The sequence below is a fragment of the Nyctibius grandis genome, chromosome 7, assembly GCF_013368605.1.
Source record: "Nyctibius grandis isolate bNycGra1 chromosome 7, bNycGra1.pri, whole genome shotgun sequence".
Taxonomy (NCBI): Eukaryota; Metazoa; Chordata; class Aves; order Nyctibiiformes; family Nyctibiidae; genus Nyctibius; species Nyctibius grandis.
This window is the reverse complement of record NC_090664.1, coordinates 30,751,424-30,776,885: the sequence shown is the minus strand read 5'-3', so window position 1 is coordinate 30,776,885 and position 25,462 is coordinate 30,751,424.

The following is a 25,462-nucleotide window of genomic DNA, read 5'->3' as shown; positions in this document are numbered from 1 at the left end:
GGTGTATGACAGCATAAGCAATGGCTTAGAATTCAGATTACAATCAAGGATACCCACAATAAGATTTTGTTAAGGAAACTAATCACATTCTCTAGGAGCAGATCTAGCGGCCTTGATTCATGTGACCTAAAATCCTTCTGAATTCAACAGGATTATTTGCTGGAGTGGAGAAGACTCTACAGAAAAATGAGCCATTGATCCAAACCGTGTATACAGTCTACAGCTTTAGGTAAAGCTGATTATTTGCGCACACTGTATGTTCTGGCATTTTTAGTAGTTGACCACTGGCTATGAGAATGCAGTCACAGGAATATCCTCTTCTTCACTCATGTCTCTCCTTCTTCACTCATGTCATAGTTATAACTGATTCAGGGATCAACTTACAGAAGCGTGTCTCTTCAGCTGAATAACCATGAGCTCCAGCACCTCTCTGATGATTTGCTCTGAGCTTTGCGGAGACAGATCCGCGTTCATATACAGGATCGTGTCTGCTTGTCTAAAAACTGTCTATTGTAAATCCTAGAGAGTGGAGATGAGAAGAGTATTTAAACCATTTTCATCCTGAGAATAGGACCATCCTCTTCAGTTTATTAGTGTTTTGTGTAGTCCAGCTGGAATGGATTCAGGTGATAACAGATTTCAACATTTTCCTTGGAAACTGGTAAGAAATTCTGCTATTAGAACTTTCGTAATATTACACCTAAATTTTGTTTTGGTTATGTCTGCATTTCTTTTGCCTGTTTCCAGCTATGGCTAGCTGAAACTTGGCATCCATAGGGATTCTTTTCTGAGGGACAACAAGGGAGGAGAGGACATGTACACAGAAGGAATGGTGAGGAAATCCCTTCCAAAGTTTATGAACTTGACTCCTTTGGGTCTATGGAGAAGAGGAGTGATGGTGAGCAGGAGGGGTGTATTTTAAATGCTGGTCTGTCTACTTCCTCTCCCTCCGTACAGGCTGGTGTGTAACACTTTGTGAGATTAAAAGAAAAGTGGAAAATTGGTGCAAAAGGGTACCTGTTCCTTTTAGCCCATTCCATCTCATCTATATTCCTTAGACTGCTTTCAGCATCCTACTATAAACATCAGAGTCCACCAGGGAGAAAACAGAAAGCAGGAGCAAACAACATGGTAGGTTATTAAGGATGAAGGCAGATAATAGTCCTTATAATGTAACTGGAATGATAGCGAAAATTGTGACATTTCTGATACAGTTGCATTTGTGGATATCTAACTGTGGATACAATATTTGACTTCTATCACGTTAATATCAAAACACTGATCAGGCGAAAGCAAGCAAAAGTCAAGGTGTTAGAGGACGGAAATAGAAGAGTCTGAGGGGACACTGAAAACAACTGAAGGTGTTTGCTTCATCAAGGAGATGGTAGTTATATTGTAAGAAAAGGATTGTTCCAGGAAAAAAATGAGCTTGGTAGTCTCTGTTCTCTCAGAAACACAAGAGCAGACTTTTAAAGAAATTGAAAGGCAATAAATCTAAAACTGCAAAAAGAGATGCCCTTTTCCACTGCACATAATTACCTTTTAGAACACACAACTACAAAATGCTCCTGCATTAAGGTACTCAGTAAAGTCCAAAAGGATTATTATTTTTAGTTATGAATACTAAGGATCCCATCCTGTTACATTTACTATAGTAAAACTGTTGAGCCCACAATTTGTGTTTGAATTTTAGAAAATGCTGCTAGAGCTAAGAGAAGATAACTTATCTCCAGTGATTTTTTCTTTCTGGGCTTTTTTTTAACTTAAAACTGTGTTCTGTGGGTAATTTTTATTATGATTTGAAAGAATGACTACTTTTGAGTAATAAGAATGCTGTATTTCCTGAGATGGAAAGACTCTATTGCTGTGAATACATCCTGAAAAAAGTTCTCTTTTTATATTGCTTCATCATTTTTTCCCCTCGTTTGGATGCTTTGTTCATCAGATAGTTACCTCCTTAGATCTGGGTTTGATTACAAACATTTGCATTACTTCAAAGAGCTTTTAACTTTGTGATCTCTTTGGTTCCACTTTTTCCTAAAACCCATGGGTTTCTAGCATTTGAGTACTCCAGGCTAGGTCTTCAGGTGTTCTTTGTTATTGGTGTTATCATTCATTCATTTTATATTAGTAGCAGCGACTCCAGCAGAGATTGGGCCTTCACTGTGTTAAGTGTGATATAACCACTCAGTAGGATTTTTTAAATGTATTTATTTATTTATATAGAAGGTGAAATTATAAATTTAATTTCTAAATTTTGCCTTCACTAAAAAATATTAGAGATCTGCTTGTCATTTTCTTTGTCTTTGAAAATCACTCTTAAATAACTTCTGTGAAGTGTTCGGCCCTTTGGTTGCAGTTTTTGTTCCATCCAGGTTGGGTTTGAGCCATGCTGATGAGACAGGGGTGTTGTACTGCTAGCATCAGCATTGGAAAATATTATTGTATTGTTTCTGATGCCTGAGTTGGCTTGTTCGGAACAAGCAGGGATCTCTCTGCCTGATAGTACATTATGCTGTGCAAGAATAACCTTTATACTGATAGAAAAGGGATTTCATTCTATGGAATTATCAATAGGTAATTATTAGCTGTGTTCAGTAATGAAGAACGGTTGTGATATGCCCATTTTAGGCACACATTGGCCCTTCTATCATCACATCACATGAGATTCTTGTAGCCATGTGGCTGTGCAGTCCCGGTTTGTCTCGTTGCCTCGCTGGCCTCAAGAAGCCTCAGCTTCTGCTTTTCTCTGTTTACAAGGTGCACTCAGTTTTCAAAGGTGTTCAGCTCCATGAAATGTCATGCTGTTTTTACAGCGCAGTCCAGCTAGCCTTTCACACATAAGGTTTTGAAGGCAATGACAAAATGGTCTCCATCATGGACAGAAGAACCCACATATGTAGTCCACCGAGGTCTGTGGACGTCATTCAGGATTGGATCTCTATATAGGAGTGACAGAGCTTTTTATAAACTTCAGAGGAAAGAATTAAGGTTTCCACAAAAGCCCAGAAGCCACTTTCACTGTAACCTAACAAAAAGTATATTATATAGCTGACATTTTACTGGGCTTACTATTTTGGACACGAGGATGAAAATGATGCAGTTCTTCCATTTTCCCTTTTTCTAGCCTTGCATTGGTTACAGTGTGGTAACTAGTAGACCAGAGCGTTTTCTGTGTAAAGTGGTGAACATTCAAAGACCTACCACGTGAAGTCCCAGTCCTGCAATCAGACACACAGGGAGAGCTTCTCATGTGTCCAGAGGCCCACTACAGCCAACAGAAACATCAAAGATCACTTTTGAAGGTATAAGCTCAGAAACTGAGACAGATTTACTTTGATATTTTCCTTCCATCAAAATGCAGACATATTTTATCTTTATTTTTCATTCGTCTAATTGTTAGTATTGTTAACTGTCTATAATGTACAAAAGCTTCTAAAATATGACATAAGAGAAGTGATATAAAAATGTATTTTAATTCCTAATATAGAGGATTATAATTATGTGATTCTATGATTTTTTTTTCCTTCCCTGATGTTTTCCAGAATGTGCTATAAAAATAAAAACTTACCACTGTCTCCTGGCATGTGGTAACATGGTACTGGCTTGCTTTATTTTTCTTTTCCGGCCAATTCAAAGTCACTATTTTGAAAAATCAAAGTCTTTTTATTTATCTTCCTCTGGATCACTGTGTCCGGAGTAAGTATCCAATATCAACAAAGAAGAGACGTAGTAACTTAGTGTGTCCCTTTGTTCCCTCTGTGAAAAATGGCAGCGCTATAAATCTTTGCTCATACTGGCTGCATGACTGTCAGACATAAGTACACCAGCATTTTTGGAGTAACTTTCTCGAGCACGGTTCCTATTTATACAGACTAATTTATGTGTAACAGAGGACTCTTATAGTAAAGGAAGTGGAGCTCGTGAATAAACCAGCGTCTCCTCTCCTACAGAAAGCTGGAAATAGGAGTTAGCGGAGGCCTTTTTTATGGTAGCTTATAGAAAACAACATAAAACTAAATCTAACTGCTTGTTTTTGTTGATATATTCCTGCTGGCAAGGTGTGGAAAATCATGTCATTTCAGAACTAGGTCTGAAGTGCATTTCAGGCACTTAAAAATGTACATATATTATGATAAATAACTTCACAAAAGGAAGGAAAATAATGCTATGACCAGTCAGTGAAAAGTGAGATGGTATAAATGTCATACCTTGCACTATACATTACAGTAAGTTGTTACATACCGTGTGACCCCTTGGAAGACGAGACCACCTTCTTCACCTCGAGTGGCTAAGAGGTCTAGTCTTAATGACTGTTTGCTTTATTGAGATACCCTAAGCACAGAGATTTGGGTGGGACAGTACAATGCAGTACACGCGCCTGTTCTCAGAAATAGATGCCTGCCCCAAAGAACTTCCAGTTTCAAGAGGTCTTAATTTGCTGTCATGGAGAGGGCTTGAAATTCAAACACTTGATTAAGTCATTAGCAATTATACATTAAGAGATTTTGTAGTAATCGTAACATACAAATAAGCCTTTAGGCTTTAAGTATATGTTGCTTTTATTGTACTGTAACTAATTTACCATTATGTTTCCCTGTGACAGATTGTTTTCTTCCCTGAGGAACACAGCCATCACTAATATTTCCATTATGCTAATATTCTAAGGGCCAATTATTGATACTGACATCACAACCTTTTTGAAAAAAAAGTGCCATTCATGAGTCTATGCCATTCATTTTCCTAGAATGAGTTAATTTTTTTTTACCATTAACATGTCAATTACTTCACTCTCCATTGATTACCCAGTTCCTGTGGATACTGCTGTCTGTCATCGCTGCTGAACACTGATTACTATTCAAGAGCCTGTCATATCATAGAATATTTTTGTAAAACCAAACTGGTTGGCTTCAGACACACAAGACCTAAGAATTCAAATGGCCAACCCCAGTCTTGAAGAACTAAACAAACCACACAGCTGAGCTCAGATATGGAAAACCCTGCAAACCAAACAACCATGTCAACCATGTTGTCATGGGGGATTTCAACTACCCTGATATTTGCTGGGAGGCCTACTCAGCCAGCCATCCTCAGTCCAGGAGGTTCCTCCAGTGCATTGATGATAACTTTCTGATGCAAATGGTGGATGAGCCGACTAGGAGAGGAGCGCTGCTGGATCTTATCCTCACTAACAAGGAGGGTCTGGTTGAAGCGGTGAAGGTTGAGGGCAGCCTTGGTTGTAGTGACCATGAGATGGTAGAGTTCAGGATCTCATGTGGCAGGAACAGAATAGCTAGCAGAATTACAACCCTGGACTTCAGGAGGGCCAACTTTGGCCTTTTCAAGCAATTGCTAGGGGAAATCCCATGGGACAGGGTACTAGAAGGTAAGGGTGCTCAAGATAGTTGGTTAGCATTCAAGGACTGCTTCTTCCGAGCTCAAGATCAGAGCATCCCAGCAGGTAGGAAGTCAAGAGAGGGTACCAGGAAACCTGCATGGTTAAAGAGGGAACTGCTGGGCAAACTCAAGTGGAAGAAGAGGGTGTACAGATCATGGAAGGAGGGGCTGGCCACTTGGGAGGAATATTAGTCTGTTGTCAGAGGATGTAGGGAGGCAACTAGGAAAGCTAAGGCCTCCTTGGAATTAAACCTTGCAAGAGAGGTCAAGGACAACAGAAAGGGCTTCTTCAAATACATTGCAGGTAAAACCAACACTAGAGGCAATGTAGGCCCACTAATGAATGAGGTGGGGGCCCTGGAGACAGAGGATAAAAAGAAGGCAGAGTTACTGAATGCCTTCTTTGCCTCTGTCTATACTGCTCGAGGCTGTCCTGAGGAGCCCCGGACCCCTGAGGCCCCAGAAGAAGTCAGGATAGAGGAGGAATCTGTCTTGGTTGATGAGGGCTGGGTCAGGGACCAATTAAGCAACCTGGACGTCCATAAATCCATGGGCCCTGATGGGATGCACCCGCGGGTGCTGAGGGAGCTGGCGGAAGTCATTGCTAGGCCACTCTCCATCATCTTTGCTAAGTCGTGGGCAACGGGAGAGGTGCCTGAGGACTGGAGGAAAGCGAATGTCACTCCAGTCTTCAAAAAGGGCAAGAAGGAGGACCCGGGTAACTATAGACCGGTCAGCCTCACCTCCATCCCCGGAAAGGTAATGGAACAACTTGTTCTTGGTGCTGTCTCTAGGCACATCAAGGATAGGGGGATCATTAGGGGCACTCAGCATGGCTTCACCAAGGGGAAGTCATGCTTAACCAACCTGATAGCCTTTTATGAGGACATAACCCGGTGGATAGATGATGGTAAAGCTGTGGATGTGGTCTATCTTGATTTCAGTAAAGCGTTTGACACGGTCTCCCACAGCATCGTTGCAGCTAAACTGAGGAAGCGTGGTCTGGATGATCGGGTAGTGAGGTGGATTGTGAACTGGCTGAAGGAAAGAAGCCAGAGAGTGGTGGTCAATGGGACAGAGTCCAGTTGGAGGCCTGTGTCTAGCGGAGTCCCTCAAGGGTCAGTACTGGGACCAGTACTATTCAATATATTCATTAATGACTTGGATGAGGGAATAGAGTGCACTGTCAGCAAGTTCGCTGATGACACAAAACTGGGAGGAGTGGCTGACACACCGGAAGGCTGCACAGCCATTCAGAGAGACCTAGACGGGCTGGAGAGTTGGGCGGGGAGAAACTTAATGAAATATAACAAGGGCAAGTGTAGAGTCCTGCATCTGGGCAAGAACAACCCCATGTACCAGTACAAGTTGGGGACAGACCTGTTGGAGAGCAGCGTAGGGGAAAGGGACCTGGGGGTCCTAGTGGACAGCAGGATGACCATGAGCCAGCAATGTGCCCTTGTGGCCAAGAAGGCCAATGGCATCCTGGGGTGTATTAGAAGGGGTGTGGTTAGCAGGTCGAGAGAGGTTCTCCTCCCCCTCTACTCTGCCCTGGTGAGGCCGCATCTGGAGTATTGTGTCCAGTTCTGGGCCCCTCAGTTCAAGAAGGACAGGGAACTGCTAGAGAGAGTCCAGCGCAGAGCCACGAAGATGATTAAGGGGGTGGAACATCTCCCTTATGAGGAGAGGCTGAGGGAGCTGGGTCTCTTTAGCTTGGAGAAGAGGAGACTGAGGGGTGACCTCATTAATGTTTATAAATATGTAAAGGGCAAGAGTCAAGAGGATGGAGCCAGGCTCTTCTCAGTGACATCCCTTGACAGGACAAGGGGCAATGGGTGCAAGCTGGAACACAGGAGGTTCCGCATAAATATGAGGAAAAACTTCTTTACAGTGAGGGTGACCGAACACTGGAACAGGCTGCCCAGAGAGGTTGTGGAGTCTCCTTCTCTGGAGACATTCAAAACCCACCTGGACGCGTTCCTGTGTGGTATGGTCTAGGTAATCCTGCTCCGGCAGGGGGATTGGACTAGATGATCTTTCAAGGTCCCTTCCAATCCCTAACATTCTGTGATTCTGTGATTCTGTGTAACCAACTCGGTACACAGAGCAAGATGAAAAGTCTCCCAGATACAGAGCCAGGACAGCTAGCTGAGAGTGGCTATTGCTGAACACGAGGGCGTGCAAGCAGGAGCTACTTAAGGTGGCAAAAAGTAGGCAAAACTATTTAAGATAAAAAAGAGATTAGCACAGCAGTGACATAGTCTGAATGACCTGCTCTGCAAAATACTGCTCATTGTCAAGATGCTGCTTCTTTTGCCCTCAGTGCTCTCGCGGCAGGAATTCTGCAGAGTGTGCAAAGCAGTTGGTGTGAGGACAGCAAGAAGTCTCAGGTGCAGGTGTCCTCCCAGGCATACACCAGCGTGGCCAGGAAGAGCCCTGCTTCTCTTGGTTGTAGCACCAGCAACTCACAGCCACAGTTAAGTTTACCAGCTTCCTCAAGTGCCTGACCTGAAGCTGAGCTCCAGGATAATCTCGCTGTGTTCTGGTGTTGGTGGTCACCTGGGGCTGGAAAGCCTGGGAAGCAAATGAAGAATAAGAGGGCTAGCATGTGTGAGTGACTGCAGCGGAGGCCAAAGGAGGAGGGTAGAGAGCTGGATTAAGTACTGCCTGTTACCTTGAAAAGCCTTGGAAGGGAATGGTTGCAAGGATTAAAAACTAATGTGATTATTTTCACAAATGATGTGTTTGAGAAAAATAAGAGGGGTAAGTTCCAAGCAGAAATGTCTATGACATTGTGAAACAATTTCCAAAGTAAAATGTTTCCCAAAGATCTCTTGTTAAGAGTTATTTTAAACTACTTTGGACAAGAGGTATGTACACAGGGAAGAAATAATCTATAAAATAATGAAAATATTTTCTTGCCTAGTAAAACTACTGCCTAGAAAACAAAACAAAACAAACTATGTCAGATTGAAAATAAAAATTCCAGTTTTAAGATTTTGTTTGTGCCAGAGGTCAATATCTCTTTCCATCAGTAGCATTTAGATTCCCATTCTTTGTGCAGACTCTGCAGACCAGCAAGTCAGTGTGAGACATTTTGCAAAATATAGTAAGTTCCTAAAAACTACAGTGTGCATCATTGCTTGTGACCAGCACATAACTTTGCTTAAATAACTGTCACATTAGCACAACAAATATTTTACTCTGTCAGATGTTGAAAGACTCTTGAGGAGCCAGTCTTTTTTGATATGTGGTACTTGTTTGCTCTGCTTTTTTGACAAATCTGATTTAATAACTCAAGAAAAAAGGCAATACTCATGTCCAAATTGATTTAGAATTTCAGAGAAGGACCAGGATATTAAGGTGGCTGTTTCATGGCAATCCCAGCACTTACTGTTGTGTACCTTAAATTCCTAACACTTCCTGGGGCTTTTCCGCACTTAAAATTATTTTTCATGTAACGTGAATTTTAACTGGGTAGAACTCAACCAAAACTAATCTGGTATAGATTTCCATTAGTGCCTAGGAGCTACATGTTTTTTATGTACTTACCTAGCATAACATCTTGGTTAGCATGGAAGCACCTTCAAGCCCCTTTCGCAGATGAATAACTGAGGTCCAGAGATACCGCAAGCAACATTGCCAAAAATATGTAAGTCACATCTTCAAAAGCAGGTTAGGCATCCAAAGAACAGATCTCAGAATTGTATGGGCTTCAGCTCCTACGAAAATGATTGGGAATTAGGCCTGGGAATATCTAAATGTCATAACCTTGTTAATTGAAAGTCACTAAGGTTATCACTTACAAGCCCAGAATGAGAAGAAAACAGACGCCTACTTCCTATAGTCAAACCATTGGGCCTTTCATTAGGCATTTGTTTTCCATATATGCTGCTAAAGGATGCTTGTGTGCTACTGAATGGGTGTCTTCATGTCTTTTGCAGTACCTTATGCCTCTAAAGCATTTTAAGAAAAAATAAACGTTCAGGCCCATATGTTCCTTAGGTGCCTCCGAGATTAAGCTGTAGTTGAGCAGGAATTGGCAGGATTGCAGTCTCGGTCACAGGTACTTAAAACCTCCCTAAGTTCCATTTTAATCACATAAGCCCTTTTCTAGATCTAGGCTTAATGTCCAAATCCCTCTTGGAAATTTTATCCTAAGAGAATGTGCTGAGGTCATGCAGAAAACCTATGAGAGGAGGGATTGAAATTAGGTAATGTCCTCAGATAATGCTTTGCCTCTCTGAATATCCTCCCCAAAAAGTTGCTTTGTGTTGTAATATGCTAATGGTGATTTTTGGTGCTCTAAAATATATCAGAAAATCATTAGGAAGCTACCTATTTTCAGAGCAGATGCAAGATGCCTTTCAAAAACAGGTAGATATTTACATCCAAAGGCTTTTTTTTCTGTAGGGAAGGCAGGAAAATACACAATTCCAGATCATTTAGGGCTCATTTGCTTTGCATGAAAATCATGGTTAGAAGGTCAGATGGCATCAGGAGTGGATTCAGGATATTCACTGTGGCTGTCACAGAGCACAGTGGCAACTGTGAATGAAAGAGAAGGTGAGAGGACTATTGGGAGCTGGAGAGCAATATTAAAAAGGATGATGACTTCCATGGTGCACATCGCAAAGGGAGTATAGAGCAACATTGTTCCCATTGCCCTGAACAGGAGGCATGGCTGAACACGGAGAATGAGCAAAGTCCCTTGCCATAATTACAAAATATATTAAATGTGGTTTATATCTCCTTTCAACTAAATTAATGTAGCATTCTTAATACTATATGGTAAGAATACGTGAATGATATAGTCCTTCACTGCAGACAATATAGAGATGGCACTTACAGTTTTATGGGTGATCAAGCTGAAAAGAAAACCCTGGGACTCTGCTCATGTAAATTGTTCCTGCCTTAGTGAGGTCAATGAATGGTGACAATTACAATGCTTGAAGATTTTCCTTTTCTTTCTAAATTGTGTTTATGAAAACAGAGAGCACCATAAATCTGACACAGTTAGCTAGCTTTCTTAACACCAAGAAATTAGAATCAATTCATTGCAATGCTGTATCTGCATGAAGAAGTTGGTTAGTCTTCTAGTTAAATGTGAAATTGTTTCTAAAACTTGTTATTTGATGTTGTGCTCAATTAATGCAGAAAATGCCATTACCATTTTTGCCAAACCTTCATTAGGTTCAAATAAAAGCTGATGCCGAGTGATAACATTATAAATGGAAAAAAAAAAAAAAAAAAAAAAAAGAAGAAGTTGAAATAGTTTGGTTTAAACAAAAAGGGGAATGAATTGGTTTTCTTATTCTTTCTTGAATAAAGCTTCTTAAAGTTACTTTTAAATGTAGCCTGTGGATTTTATACCTTTAATCTTTCTTCCTCACATCTTTTTCTTTCCAGTCCTGTGTATGAAGCCATAAACACTCTTTTATTAGAGAGGAGGAAAAAAGTAAAAAAAGGTGCAGTTAAAGAAGCCTTTGCATGCTTGTTTGCTCTCAGATGTCTGAAAAGCAGCTTTTAAAATAAAGCAGAAAAGATGGCTGTTTGACATGCAGGGAAGATTTATCATACTTCAAATACATTTTAATGAATGTGAAGGATTTTAAACTCTCTCCCTCTGACTGTGCAGCTTGCTATTCCCTTTGAAAGCAGTTTAATTTCTATAAGCATGCAGAGGCTGCTGAGACTCTGAGACTGCTAAAACAATTACAAACATACCCTGTCTTGTGATTCTACAGGGGAAAAAAGTCTAATTTTATAAGGCAATCTTTTCCAGTATCTAAATTTTGTCTTTATTAGTTGCTTGTTGCATGAGATCACAGGTCAATAGACTCAGGGACCAAAGTAAAGGCTCTCCGCTCCACGCTTCGCCTGGTATACTATTTGAAACTTCAAAAAGTCGCATGCTGAACACATCAAAGGGGTTTTTTTTAATACAGTAAAGGTATATAATAGAGCTTTTGTGTTTTCTCCCAGAAGTTAATAAGCATCCTGAACTTTTAACATAAACAAAATCCTGACATTAATTCAGTTGGGCAAATTGAGCAAATCCAGTGTTGTGACATGAAACAATCTCTTGTTCTCATCAGATGGAAATTAATATCCTGGTATTTTAGGTGCAGGAGCTTGAAAATGTCAGAGCAGTTTGTGCCCATGGAAAACCAATGGATTGATTTCTTAATACACTCGGTTTTATCGTTTCACCTTGCTTTCAGATCCACAGTTCGTATGTTGTGCAGGCCAGCATCCCAAACATTGCCCGCTTATACCTGCAAAGTCAGACAGGGCAGTTAGGGCTGGTGGAGGGTATCTTATTGCACTGCCTCAGGTTCGGTGGTGGCACATTATTGTCCAGCTGACATGACATGTCATCATGACACAACGTGTACATGGCTTGATCGAGAAAATGTGAGGAGGCTTCCCGGAGGGACTGAGGAAGTGCCACAGCTCTGCATCCGCCACTCCTCCACTCCTCCTCCTGGCAACTGCAGGTGTGGGTAGTTGAAAGCTTGAAGACTGGTGAAAGACAGGGTTCATGTGGACAGCTTGCAGTGGAAAAGGGCCAGTTTGAAATTATTAGAACTAGTGATAGAAGACAGTGCCTCTGCTTCAGCCTTGGCTAGCCTTTTGGTTTGAGGGGAAAAGTTAACAAATGCTTCATGCCAAAGTTTACAGATACTCTGAGCCTGACCTTCCCGTACTACTCTGGCAATGTTAGAGGGCCTTAAAATTATTTACTTGATATACAGTGCATTAGTGTAAAAAAGAACTGTCTCAGTATCGGACTTAGCACCCAACAGTCAGTCCTAACTGTGGGACCAAGGCAGGTGTCTAAGACCGCAGTAGCACAAATACGTAGTAGTAACAAAATAGACATCAGATGATGTGTTGGGTCCTTCTGGATGAGAGTAACTATAGGAGCAATCAGAGAGAGGGAGTCTGCCATTCCACCTTAACAGAAATAATCCTTTCACATTTTGGGTTAAGGACTGTACAAGCCGTTGGCAAAAATAATAGAAAAATTGGCCAAAGGAAGTAAATAAAAAATTAAAATTAAATAAAAAAATCAGGGAAGGAATGAGTCACCCATTGACTGATATTCCATAAATATTTCACTGGGTCTCTCTCTTCTTCCTGCAAGGTGACGCAAAGGATACTCTTTAAAATTAAGTCCCTCTTTCTTCCGACCCTCGCTGTTTCTTTCTTGTTCCCAATGAGTTTACAAGAGCGGTTGTGAAACAATGAAATGTGGTGGAACTGGTGTGGTTAGAGGTAGCCATCTCTTCTGAGTAGTTAGTTAGGTTTAACCTAAGTAATTCCCAGACCTTCCTGCAAAGGCAAGCATTGGAAAAAAGAATTTGCATCTGCAGGTAGAAAAAAAGGCTGAAAGTGCTAGGGAAACTAGGAGCCTGTTACTAAAGTTACCCTTTGGCAACTAAAGTTGCCAAAAATTTAACAAGATTAAAAATGCAAAGAAACAAGGATTGGACATTTACATGAACAATATATTTCTGTAAAACTTTAATAGCATGAAAATATTTTTTAATTAAATAGCGAGAACTTCAGAATTGCTGACCCTTTACGCCATCATGTGAGCCATCTTTAACAAGCAAAAATGAGAAGTGAACTACCTTAGGGACAAACTTTCCTGTAAATGCTTATTGCAAGGGTTCGTGCATCTTCCTTTGAAGCAGCTGGTACTGGTCACTACTGCAGAGCAAACCATTTGGTCCCATATGGCCATTCTGCATTTTCCAGCTACAAAGCCCAGCCACCATAGATGTTGTGATCACAAATGTTATACGGCATATGCCCGAGTGCTGGAAATTTTCCAAGTGTGTATTCAAATGTTCACACCTCCAGTGCACTCAGAATTAAGTATATCTAAAAGTGAGCACTCTAGGAGAAATTTAACTGCAAGTCTGGCAAGAATAGTGGTGATAACACTGTCGAAAGGGAACTTGTGTACCTCCTTTTTCTCCCTGTAAATGGAAATGTGGTCCCCCCACAAATGCCTTGTCAACTCACCTCCCACTTACAGCCCAAAAGCTCAGTTGTGCCTCTCATCTTCACCAGTGCTGAGCTTTAACAAAGCAGGTTTCTCCTGAAGCATGTAGAAATGTATTTTTATGCCCACAGGAAGAACTCTGTGACACACACAGATGTTCAGGGAGAATTTGACTGACATTGTTGGCACATCTTACAGAAATTTGGGGTTCCTGGCCCTGCTGCCGCAAATATTCACTGCTTCCTGATGACCTCCATATGTAGATTTCCTTCTGAGTTGTTTCATTAAAAGAATTCCCAACTATCAAAAGAAGAGGGAAAGAGAAGCAAAGAAAAAAGAAAATGCAGTATAGCGATAAAAGCAAATGAAGCACAGGCTTGAGCAGTGAAATGGTTAATTAGGAAACAGTTACAAAAAAAGATCTCTGAAGTTATAGTGAGCTCAAGAATGACTTCTTTCTGAAGGATAAAATTAAGTTGTGTTAGACCATCACTTTGATTTTACCGATCTAACGAAGGAAGAGGTATTATTATTTTCATAGTAGGGGTTGATCTACTGAATTACACATTGCTGATCTGTCACTCAAAATGACAACACAGACAAGGGATCTTCTTTGATCTCGAGACAGTTGAAGTTTCAGACAGGAGTCCACAGGGAAGACAAAGTTAATTTTTCAAACCCTGAGCCTCAGAACATCCACAGCAAAGGGAAGAGGATATTACAGAGCGTATTTGTAAGTCATCAGTGAAGGCCATTGATTTGCCTCCTAGTAGTTATTACAATAAGAATCTGGTAAAGCTTAGAGGCCAATTACCAGCTGCGTTACTACCATTACATCGCAGTTTAACTTAATTTACCAAGGGTTTAAAAATAAAACAGCTAATTCTACACATAGGTTAGGCTGGCCAGATCTTCAGCTCATTAATACCAAGTTCTCTCCTTTAAGTTCACTGTAGTTATTCTGATTTACAACATTTGAGGGTGCAGCCCTCTAACTATACAACATTGCAGATGATACTTGAAAATATAGGGGCTTATTCAAAATTAGAAGTAAACACTTTTTCCACAAATATTTGGATGATAAAGAGTAAATGAGATTGTTTGGAAATAAGGCAGGAGATTTACCAAGGCAGTCCATTTAAAACAGTTGGTCAATTTAGTCTTGGATCCTTATTCAGAGCATCAGGAGTCACGATGTAGTTTTCCGTTCTGCTGGCATTTGCAAGCAAATATTTATACGAGAGCCTCTTGAAGTGTGAATGGATCACTGACAGCACATAAAATAAAATAGAAGCTACCTGAACTCTTCACAGTTGGGTTTTTTCAGCTAAGTTTGCAGTATATTTTTAACCTCTGGCATCCTAACTGTCAATTTGATGTTCATAATGTAAATAGCAAACAATGGAAGAAGCGCACAGCCCCGGGTTTTCACACAGGATGTGTAAACCTGTTTATTCCCTGACCGCTGACATTTCTGTTTGCCTAATAGCACAAATTAGTAATTGTAAGGATGTACAATCACTCACTTTTACATGTAAGCTTTTACAATTGCAATATCCAAACAGGTTTTCCTTAGCCCAGTGCTTATTCAAGCAGACTTTCAGCCACCATCTGTCTCCCAAAGGTGAGCAGCCGGGGCTAAGTCAACACAAAATCAGTGTTTCTGTTCACCTCGTGTTAAATGGCTTGGAGAAAAGGGACATCTCCAAAATGAAGAGAAGCATCTGTGGCTCGGGCAGGGGAGGTGTGGAAGAGGAAGGGGCAGTGGCAGTGCCTGCACAGTGCATGGGGCTGTCGCACCAGTCCAGGCTCTCAGCAGCATCCCTTCCCAGTTCACCTTTTCTCCATGATGTGTGCTGGTGGTCGCTGCGAAGCAGAGATTCTGCTGAAAGGCCAGTTTTCAGAAACAAGGAGGAGAGGAAATCTCTGCAGAAAATCCATGCAAGAAAAACTAAGAAAAATAATAAAATGGGATAAAAAAGCAGAATAGTAGAATGATGATGCATATTTCTGTGCCCTTATAATTTCCTGTCACTCTTCTACCGCAAAGCTGGAAGGATATAGTAGTTTGAACCAGTGTTACCAGCCTATGTTTGAGTAAATGAACAAACATATTCTTTTAATTCCAACATGCACATCACTAAGTCATTGCTGCACAAATTCAGTATGAGAAAGCAAAAACTCTGCAAGAGCACAGAAGTTGCCTTTTCATGCAAACCATGCCCTGGCTATCCCAAAGGGTGGAGAACTTTCAAAAGGACAGATGTTGAGTTCCCTAAGCTGCCACTCATTTTCTGTTATATTTTTATATTATTTTTTTATAACTCTGCTTGAAATGAGCATCAGGCTGAGCTCTGCACTTTGTAGTCCTGGCCTCACACCTGATCAGCACTAACTTCTCCCACCCAGCTCCCTGGTCAATGGATGTAATCCTCTGCTCTATTTTCTCCTGGTCTCTTGTGTTGTCGATAGCTGAACCCAAACCCTTTACCTGGATTTTCAGTCATCCCATTAAAAGTGATTTAAATATACTGTAGATGCAGAAATTTCTGTTCTTGGGGAGGTTAACAAACATCCCTCCTGCTGCTCTGACCCAACCAGAGGGTATGAGCACCCCACATCAGTAGGGCTATGTGTCACGGACCTTTTCCACTTCATATTTCTGCAAAATAAAGGGCCCCTTCACACATGCTGGAGAAAACTCTTAATAACTGGATGCGAAACGTGTTTTGTTTTTCTCTCAAAGGAGTGCAGTCTCGAATGTACTAAGACAACATTCACATTTCTTCTGAGTTTTAAGAGGGATAAAAGGCAGTATTTACAGCTTTTGCCGTGGAGCCAGTAAAAGACATGAAAAAAATAAACAGTCTCTGGTGGGTGATGATGCCTGGATGGCTCCATCCTGTGGATGGGGTCAAGCAACCAAAGGGCTTCTTTACCACAGCCCTGTTTTGCTGGAAGCCAAAAGCCACCATCCAGGTGGGAGGCCGTGGTCCGAGCAAGGGCACACAGGCAGAGTGTGAGGACAAGATGCCACGTCCCCAGGAGGGGGTCCTGGCTGGACACCTCTGACAGCATCCCCTGCCAGCTCATCCACAGAGTGGCCTTGGCAGTGGGCTCACGGAGGTCATTTAGATGCATTTCTGTCCGGGTAAAGATGTTATGGTGACAAAAAACAAACTTTGCTTTGGTAATGATGTGAGGAGAAAATAGGAAAAAGCAGGCAAAATAGTAAATGTTGCTTTAGCAGAGGGAAGAAATAAAGCGCAGGGCACTCCACCTTGCATGGCAAATGTCCTTCAGCATCCGAAAAAGCAAATCCTCTCCCCTTTTCAGTTTATTGTTTTCTTCTAGTCTGAGCGAAAGAGATATTTGTCCCTGTTATGTTACATGATGGTACGCAACTCGCCAATAAAGCTGGGTCTGGTTTGAAAATACTGTTGATGGGATTTTCAAAAGCACTCAATTTTTGCTAATGTTGTTCTCTCTGATGCCAATTAGATTTGTCATTGTAATGAGGATTCCCCTTTACTTCTGTGGGAGAACGGTTAAACCAGGAGTGAATACATTGGCAAATCCCAGCTGCTGGTTCTCCGTGCCCATCAGTTTTTTATTTAGCAGTGAAGAGACATAAATACCTCTGCTGGAACTGCCCGATCATTTTTCCCTGCTCATCTGGCTGATTTTTGTGGGAAGACTACCCAGATTTGTGTTGTTAGGTGAGGGAGATTTCTGTGTTCTTTGCGTTCAAGCCAAGAGGCAGGGCTTAAAGTTGCATTAAATATGCATGAAATGTCACATTAAATAAGAAAAAACAGTGTGATAAACAGCATCTAAAACTCCTTACATCTTGATTCATCTCCAGAATGGGGGGGTGATGTTTGACCTCCATGTTTACACCCAATGTCTTTCACAATAAAAGCAGCTGTTTCTGCACTGGTCCCAGGTAGGTATAGGCCTGCTATATCCTGGTCTAACCCACTATGGCCAAGAGTGAATACATCAGTGAGTTAAATCCTCAAACAAAATGAGATTTTTATTTCCTGTGAGGCTTAGAATCATCTTTAAATATTGAACTTGAAGACTTGTGTTATCATTTGACTCCAGAGTTTGATGCTTTTTAAAGTAGTTAAAAATCCATGGTAAAATTGAAAGAACTAGCAACATTATTAGTCCTCTCTTAATATGAAGATTTCTGTGCTAACATATTGAAAATTTAAGCTACTGCATAGAAGGTATGCTTTTAGTTCTCCTGCTGTCCAGTTTTGCACTTCTGAGCTTTTTTAAGTTTGAGCTTAAATTTAATACTTTTTACAGCTCTTCTTTTTGTAATAGACTACACCAAGCTTGAGTTACATTACTTTTGGTCTTTATATGCATTTTGGATATATGCTGGGATACCTTGCAGGGATTTAGAGAAGAGACATTTAGCAAATGTATTTCATTGGTGTGACCCAGAAGTCCCGTGGGCTTGCTTCACCTGCCAGGCCTTCTCAGGGCTTGCAGCGAGAACTGATGAGATGCTCCCTTTGAACCAACGCTGCAGCGCAGCGGGCGAGACCTTTCTGAGTGCTTTTTGTTGACTGTTCTATGATATATCCACTTAGAAGGTGAGATGGCACCTTTTCCAGGGAGAGGTCCCAACCCTGTGGTTCTGTTGTTGCTCTTCCACCTCCCCGTGAGTGCTCCTGAACTTCAGAGCACTCTACAAGCACATGGTTTTGGTTCAACACTTGTTTGAGTTTGTAGCTCATTGATGAATAAGATTTTCTATCAGTGCTAACAGCACAAAAAGATCTTGTACAGAGACTGATTTCTCTTTGCGTCCTTTCAAAACCTGCAGGCAATCATTAGATGAGCTAGGTCTGACAGAAATACTGATTTCATGGGCTGGAAGTACTCAGCAGTACAAGCCTGCTAGAACTGCGATGATCCAGCTGCTAGGGAAAGCCAGAACAAGAAGTGCCAGGAAAGAGACAAAACAATAATATTACTGAACGCAGAACTGGCAGAGAGGTTGCGTAGAACAAATGAAAGAAAGAGAGCAGAAAAGGTCTCATGTTGTGGTGAGCAACACAGGCCTCCAGCAAGGACCCTGCTCAGGGACACAGGGAGCGGTGGTAGTCCTCGAGTGAGAAGCTCCTAACACTGTCAGGGCTCATGAAGGGAAGAGGACAGTGGCCAAGCTGAGTGACCTCTTTGTATGGATCAAAAGGTTACCATGGCTGGTTCAGGCAGGGAATTGGCAGGACAGGAGGAGTTTGCACTTTTCAAGGACTTGAAGGCAGGTCAAATATAATCACGCTAAGTTTGTAAAACTTTTCAGCCCATGGGAAGTGGTGCGATGATGGATCACTTGTCTACAGGAATGTTCCTTCTAATGGGTGCAGGCACGTGGCCCCAGACATGACATGGTATGCATTCCCAAGCCAAGCACCATTTCACCCATGAAGGTCCACCCTTGGGTGCGTAACCTCTGCACTTGCATGTGTGGAGCCGTCGTCTTCTGAGGGCCCCTTGGGAGGCTGCTTAGTGAGCCCAGAAATTTTGAGTGGAGTTTGAGCCAGTGCTATTCACTTATTCTAGGGGAAGCCTGGAGACTTTTGAATACCACATTTGTTGCTTCCTATAATGGCTGGCAGTGGGGTACAACTGAATAAATTAATAGAATTATATTTGATGAAATAAGATATGACTTTTCATCACTGAATTGATCTACTGTCCTTCTGAGTGGCTTTCTATGCATTTTTATAATCCCTGCACAGTGTTTAGATATTACAGTGACAGACACTTTCGAAACATTTCTAGCTAGATCACAGCTGGGAATCGTGGCACCATGGTTCAGCTTCATGAAGTGCCTATTCTTATTCCTGAGACCCTATTGTTGAGATTAGCAGATTTTTAAAAACTTTGCTGCCACAATATCTGCTGACCAGAAATTTTCCTCTGAAAAATCTCGTGACCCTCAGACATCACCTTAAAAGGATCCTACTTACTTTGGAAAATCTCATGATCTTCTATCTGTATGTCAAGTTGGTGGGAACTAGGAAGTGGCAATAGGACTTCAAAAAGTCCTTTCTCAAAGATACCTTCTAAGGCCCTGTCCTGGTTTTCTGGGATTTTGTTTCAGTTTGTGGCCAGCCATGGTGAGCAAGGCCATTAGCAGTTAAATCCAGGGCAGCTGACCCAGGCTGGCCCACAGGTGTTATTCTATATCATTAACATCAAGTTCACTATAAAGGGGAAAGCTTGGGGGGGAAAGGTGGCTTTGTTGTTGCTTTTCTTTTTTTGTGGCTCTGCTTTTTTTTTCTCTCTCCTTCCCAAGGGTTGGTATTTCTGGAGCAACTTGCTGCAACTTTGTAGCTAAGTATAATTTTGTGTGTTTTGTATTATCATTTATGTTAGTTTCTTTATTTTGTTAACATTGTTTAACTTTAACCCACGAGTCTCCCTTCTTTTCCCAGTTTCCTTCCTTGGTCAGGGAAGGGTCACTGTGTGAGAGAAAAACTGTTATTGTTTAGCCCTGGGTGTGGGCTAAACATAGACAGCCCTACAGGACAGTGTTATGGCCCTGGGCTGAGAGATGTCTGCTGGAGAATTGGGGCTGCTCTGGAAGTTAATCTGTTCTAGGATGCTGCAGCCAGGCTTTGTATTCCAGTAGCAGGCTGAAGAACACAACTGGCACCAAGATTCTTTGGATGTCACTCCAAGAAACTTGCTTAGGGAGCAATGTCTGCATCCACTTTGAAATAAAGTTTTTCTGTTGCATTTCTGGCTAATAACAATAGGAATTAACACTGCATGCTTTCATCTGGAGCAGTCCTGGAAAGGCTTGTTCAAACATAAGTGAAATATAGCCATGTGTACTATTTAAATATAGCAGAGTTTTTCTCCAGCAGCACTATATGAGAGTCCTTAGGAGAGGAAAAGAGAAATGACTTCCCATTTTAGAAGCAAGGGGTGAATCATTTGAGGTAGGAAGGGTATCATTAACCAGTTTAGGATATGTCCAGGGCTATGTGTATGCCATAAGTCACTGCACAGAGGCAAACAGTGGCAAACTATGAGCGGGAGGAAAAAAGAGGAAGAAAAAGCCATTTTACTGGCTGAAATATGGACTCAAATTATTGTTTTCAAAATAATAAACCAGAGATCAATTTGGTACCCAGGAGCAGGAAGGATTTGGTATAGAGAAGAGAACAAATACTGACTTGTGGATAGAAAGCCAACTCCCAGCTTGCCTTCTGAGAAAAATCTTATGTAAGCTGAGCTCAGCACCTAGAGGACTTCCAGCTATTCCAGGGAAAACCAGTCTTTCCCTGCACATACAAACCCTTTCTTTACTCAAACATCCAAAAATGCAGTCATCGTGCTGTTGTCAGGAAAATGCGGTGCTCCTACTGTAATAGCTAGCAAAACCTTTATCCCCTCTGACACATCAGCAGCATATACACTGTCTTTGTATTATGATATATTTGGGTCATATATAGTATAGTCGTTTAGACTGTGTGTCAGCTATGCCTGTTTAACAAATCCCACAGTCAGACAGCTGTGTGCATGGGTGATGACAGAATGCCACTGCATTGCCACAAAGGGAAAAGCAGCTATTTTAAAAATGTATGAGATGATTAAAAACTCTGCATTGTAATTTTTGGTACCGTTTTATTTAAAAACTTGAAGTACAATGAGTTCAATTGCAAGAAAGGGATCCATATTGAAAGAAAACTGATGAATACATCTAAAACCCTTCTAAAATAAATATCTTCATGTATGTATACACAGACATAGCCCAACATATATAATATAAATGTGTAAATAAAAGCATTGCTATTTCTCAGATTAAAGGCATCTGTGGCAAAGACTCTGGCTTCCTTCAAATTTCTTAGTCACTTTTTTTCATAGCGAAATACTTTTCAGGTAGCTGGAGCCTAATAAAGGTGTTTTCTAAACAAAAGGAATAGCTTTGCAAAGTCCATAAGGCCACAGCGAATAGGCAACTCATGCAAGTATTTTGAATAGCCAAAGAGAATTATAATATCTCTGACATTAAAGAAGTTCAGTTCACAGTTTGGAAATCCCTTCACTGAGTTAGAGGCATGGGGCTTTTTTAAGGCCACCATTTTTCTTTCAGAGTCAATACGGCTGCGGTGAAGAATGTAACTCAAATGCGTTCCTGAAATATCAAGGAATGCAAATACAGGAGGGTGGATGAGTAGCTGCAGTGTTACTCAGGGCAGTGCTGAACCAGCATTAACCCAAGTCGCGAGTGTCCCAGCATGTGCTATTTGCAACCGAGTGTGCAGGCAGTTTAAGCCTACTGTAGTAAGCCTGGAGTGGGGCAGCATCAGACATCGAAGTCTATCCCTTAATGAGGAGCTCATATAATTATGTTCTATAGAAGATAACAAGCAAGAGAAATCTTAATACGCATTGAGAAATGGACTCTGGCTGGCTATGAGTAGAAATACGGAGTTTTTTCATCTTGGCATGCCTACAAGCTACAGCTGGCAGTGCAACCTAAATGAGTTTTCGTTTGCATGTGCGTTGTTAAATACAGGCTTAAGTGATGCTGCTGTGTCATTTCCAAGGTAGGGCACCCACTGAAGCCACATGCTCCGCATCGCTCTTTGTCCTACTGCTGCCATCTAGGGCAGGATTCAAGTGCCTAAGCCTGGTGCCAGGGAGATGCCTTAAGGGAGTCAAGACATCTGGGCAGGACTAGGAAAATCAGGTAGCAAATCTGCAGCAGATTCCTCCTAGAAATATTTGTTTCTACTGGGCCGGAGTGGCTCTTTGCAACGGAGGGAAGGGGGAACTTCGGGCAGAAGCCTAATTTCGGAGAGAGCTTACAGCTAGTTTGCTCCTATACCTTGCAGTACCACTATCTGACTGCCTTCTGCTCTGCGGGACTCTGCAGCCAGTACATGATGGTGTGTCCCTCAGCATCCCCCATCCCCTCTGCAGCGCATAATCCAAGGCCTGGATTGCTTCTTTCTGGTGGAGCCAAGGGGCCTGGCCAGAGACAAGCAGAGTCCAGTCTTGCCCAAGAACATGTCATCAGCTGTTTGGGAAGAGGACGGAGGACATTTCTGGGGTTTATGAAGGTGAAGTGACAGCCAAAAATAAATAGTTTTTTTCAGACATAAAAACTGTTGGTGCACTGGGAATCCATTGTGGGATTGATGCTCTGTGGTGGCAGAAAGCCATCATCCTGGTGGAGGCAGGGATGGTGGGACATCTGCGGGGTCAATCCAGCAGACGGGGGGGCTGGCTTCCCTGCCTGTACCTCAGAAACTGAAGAAATGTGCTGCTGCTGGCAGCAAAGACTTAGTATAAGGGCATGGAGGCGTAGGCTCAGGCGTGCTGTCACAGGAGGTGCATGCTGGTGGGTGGAGGTGGCTCCAGGCAGGGAGGCTTGCAGCCGCAGGACCAGGGAGAATCTGGAGGCACTGCAGGCTTGGTGTGCGTGCAAGGATGCAAAGGAGCATTACTCAGTGTGGATAATCTCTACCTCCTGTGCCTCTGTCTGCGTGGGGCTGCTTTTATGATTTCTGCTAAGACCAAGGCGATATGTAGCCAGGGAATATGTCCTTATCTGTGCTCTGGGGGGTCAGAACAGCAGGGCTGCAGACACAAGCCTCCTTCCCTTGTAATCAGTGGTGCAACCAGCTCTCAGGTGCAGGGAGATCAGAGACAAGGCTCCTGTGTGAGCTTAGCCTAACGAGGTGCTGATTAGCCCATGCTAGCTGGGAAAGCCTGCAAGTTTGGATGGAACTGGTGAATTCTGATAATAACCTCTAAGAGAAGGAAAAAACAAAAAGTGCAGCAGCTGTTCCCAAAGCAATGAGAACAGAGATGCTAGCAGGTATCTGTCAAGGACAAATTCAGAAATGTAATTAGTGAGTAGAGAGAATGCTCCTCAGAGAAATAACTTGGAGATGCAGGTGAAATATAGACGTAATGCAATGTTTCTGCAGAAACAAAATATTTTAAAAAAGCAAAATTTATCATTCATGGAATACCAGAACACTCTTGCAAATCACGGTAATAATATTATTCTCTTGGCATAGTAATAGATATGTATTTCTATAGGAGTACATCTTATTTTGAAATAGCAACCCCCAAGTCCGCTGTCTACAACAGTGCTGTGATCTGTGTGTGGTGCACTTGATGACACAAAAGACCTTTTCTCTGTATGGGAAATACTGGGAATAATACTCTGTTATATATTGCACCAGAGCTGTGCCTAACTGAGATACCCTTTGACGGCAGGCATATTGACATGCAGAAACTGCTTCCCCAGGCGTGTGTGCTCCCATGTGCTTTCTATCAGCAGCTGTAAAATGGGGCACTGAAATGCCATCACATTATACAGCGTGAAGTTCAGTAAAAATTCCCGACGAGCGTGGGGTGAGTCAGTACGCCTGTGAAATGTGGTTATCTCTGATACCTCCTGATCTCTAACACAGAACCCCCTCGTTCCCTAAAACTGCAACTTGAGAAACTCACGAATGGTTAACGAAAGGATTGCTGTGGCCTAAAAATAGAAAAATATCCCATGGGGTTGATGGTCTGTGCTGCCTACCAGCTTCAACAGCTGGTGATGCTGGAGGGAAGTGTGGGAATCGATGTGTCAGAAGGTACCAGTGTTGCAGAGAACCATCCCTTCAGGAGGACGCCCTTCAGGGAGAGGTCAGCCAGCGTTAGCTTGGTCAGATAAGAGTCTTGTTGCTGAATGAAGCCTTTGACAGCCTGATTGGCCCAGAGTAGTAGTGAAGAAATTCCAGAAAAGATTTTTCACTAAAAGCAAATCTCCTCTTGTTCAAAGCCAGGGATCCACAAGAAGAAAGATGTGACCCAGAAGACGGTATAAGCCGCCACCATGCAAGATCATAGCAGTGTTCTGAATTATTTAATGCTGAAGCTGCCACTAGGTTTCAGCACTGTATGAAAGTGCAGTAAGTAATGGATCTGGTCTCAAAGACGTTACTGTTGTTTGTATTGTGTCTTAATGTGTGCACAGTGGTTACCAGAAATATAAAACTGATATGGTTTCAGCCTGAAGGAGTTTTTTTATTAGATGTAGCGCAAGACATTAAATCAAGTCAGTAGGGGACTTGGATAGATAAGGGTTTCAACAGACTCTGTGAGTAGCGGTAGCATTATTCCCCCTATCTAATACAATCAGCCGTGCGCTCCAAAATAATAATCCGGGAAATTTGTCAGGCTATGGGACATCTAAAGCTGTCCTCAAAACTTCCATTTCAGAGAATGCCTTCTGAAGAGATAGGAACTCAGGAAATTATTTTTCTCAGCAGGAGGAAAACGTAAAATTAGCAATTGCTGACTTGCTGGCCAACAAAATAGCCAGGAGTCTTTATGGCTACAAACCTGACAGGTCACACTGCCGTAGTATAGTGAATAGAGAATTTTAAAACAAAGAAGAGGAGCTAACACTTTGGGAAAAAAGATTCAAAACTTAAGGAATTTATTTTCTTTTATTGCCACGAAGTAAAATCCCATTGAAACAATTTTCCAGTACATAAAACAGCCTCCAATACATTTTCCTAAAAAACACATCCCTTAATGTTCTTTATTGCCTAAAATCTCATAGAACCCTTTACAGGTATTAAGGGTACGGTACTGTCTCGGTTGGAGAAGAAAATGTATTTTATTTTAAAAGAAAAGCAAAAATTCATAAATGGATTTAACATTCTGGGCATGAGAGAGTATCAGAAAAGATGGGGCTTTTGTGTGGAAAAAAAAAAAAAAATCTGCAAATAAAACCAAAACAGAGAAAGGTTTTCTAAGAAAGTGATTTGCTAAAAATATGTGTCAAGCAAGTGTTTTTAAAAACATACTTAGGTGCTTTCTATTTCTCCTCAGAATTTTATTCTGGTAGCATGCTTTTTCCTGTGAAGTCACACACTGGTTTCATCTACGCGTATTGGTAGCTATAGCAAAATACACATACATATTAAAATGGTTGTAATGTTAAGAATATATACCACTAGCGTAAGGGTAAATAAAGAAATTGCAGCTATATCA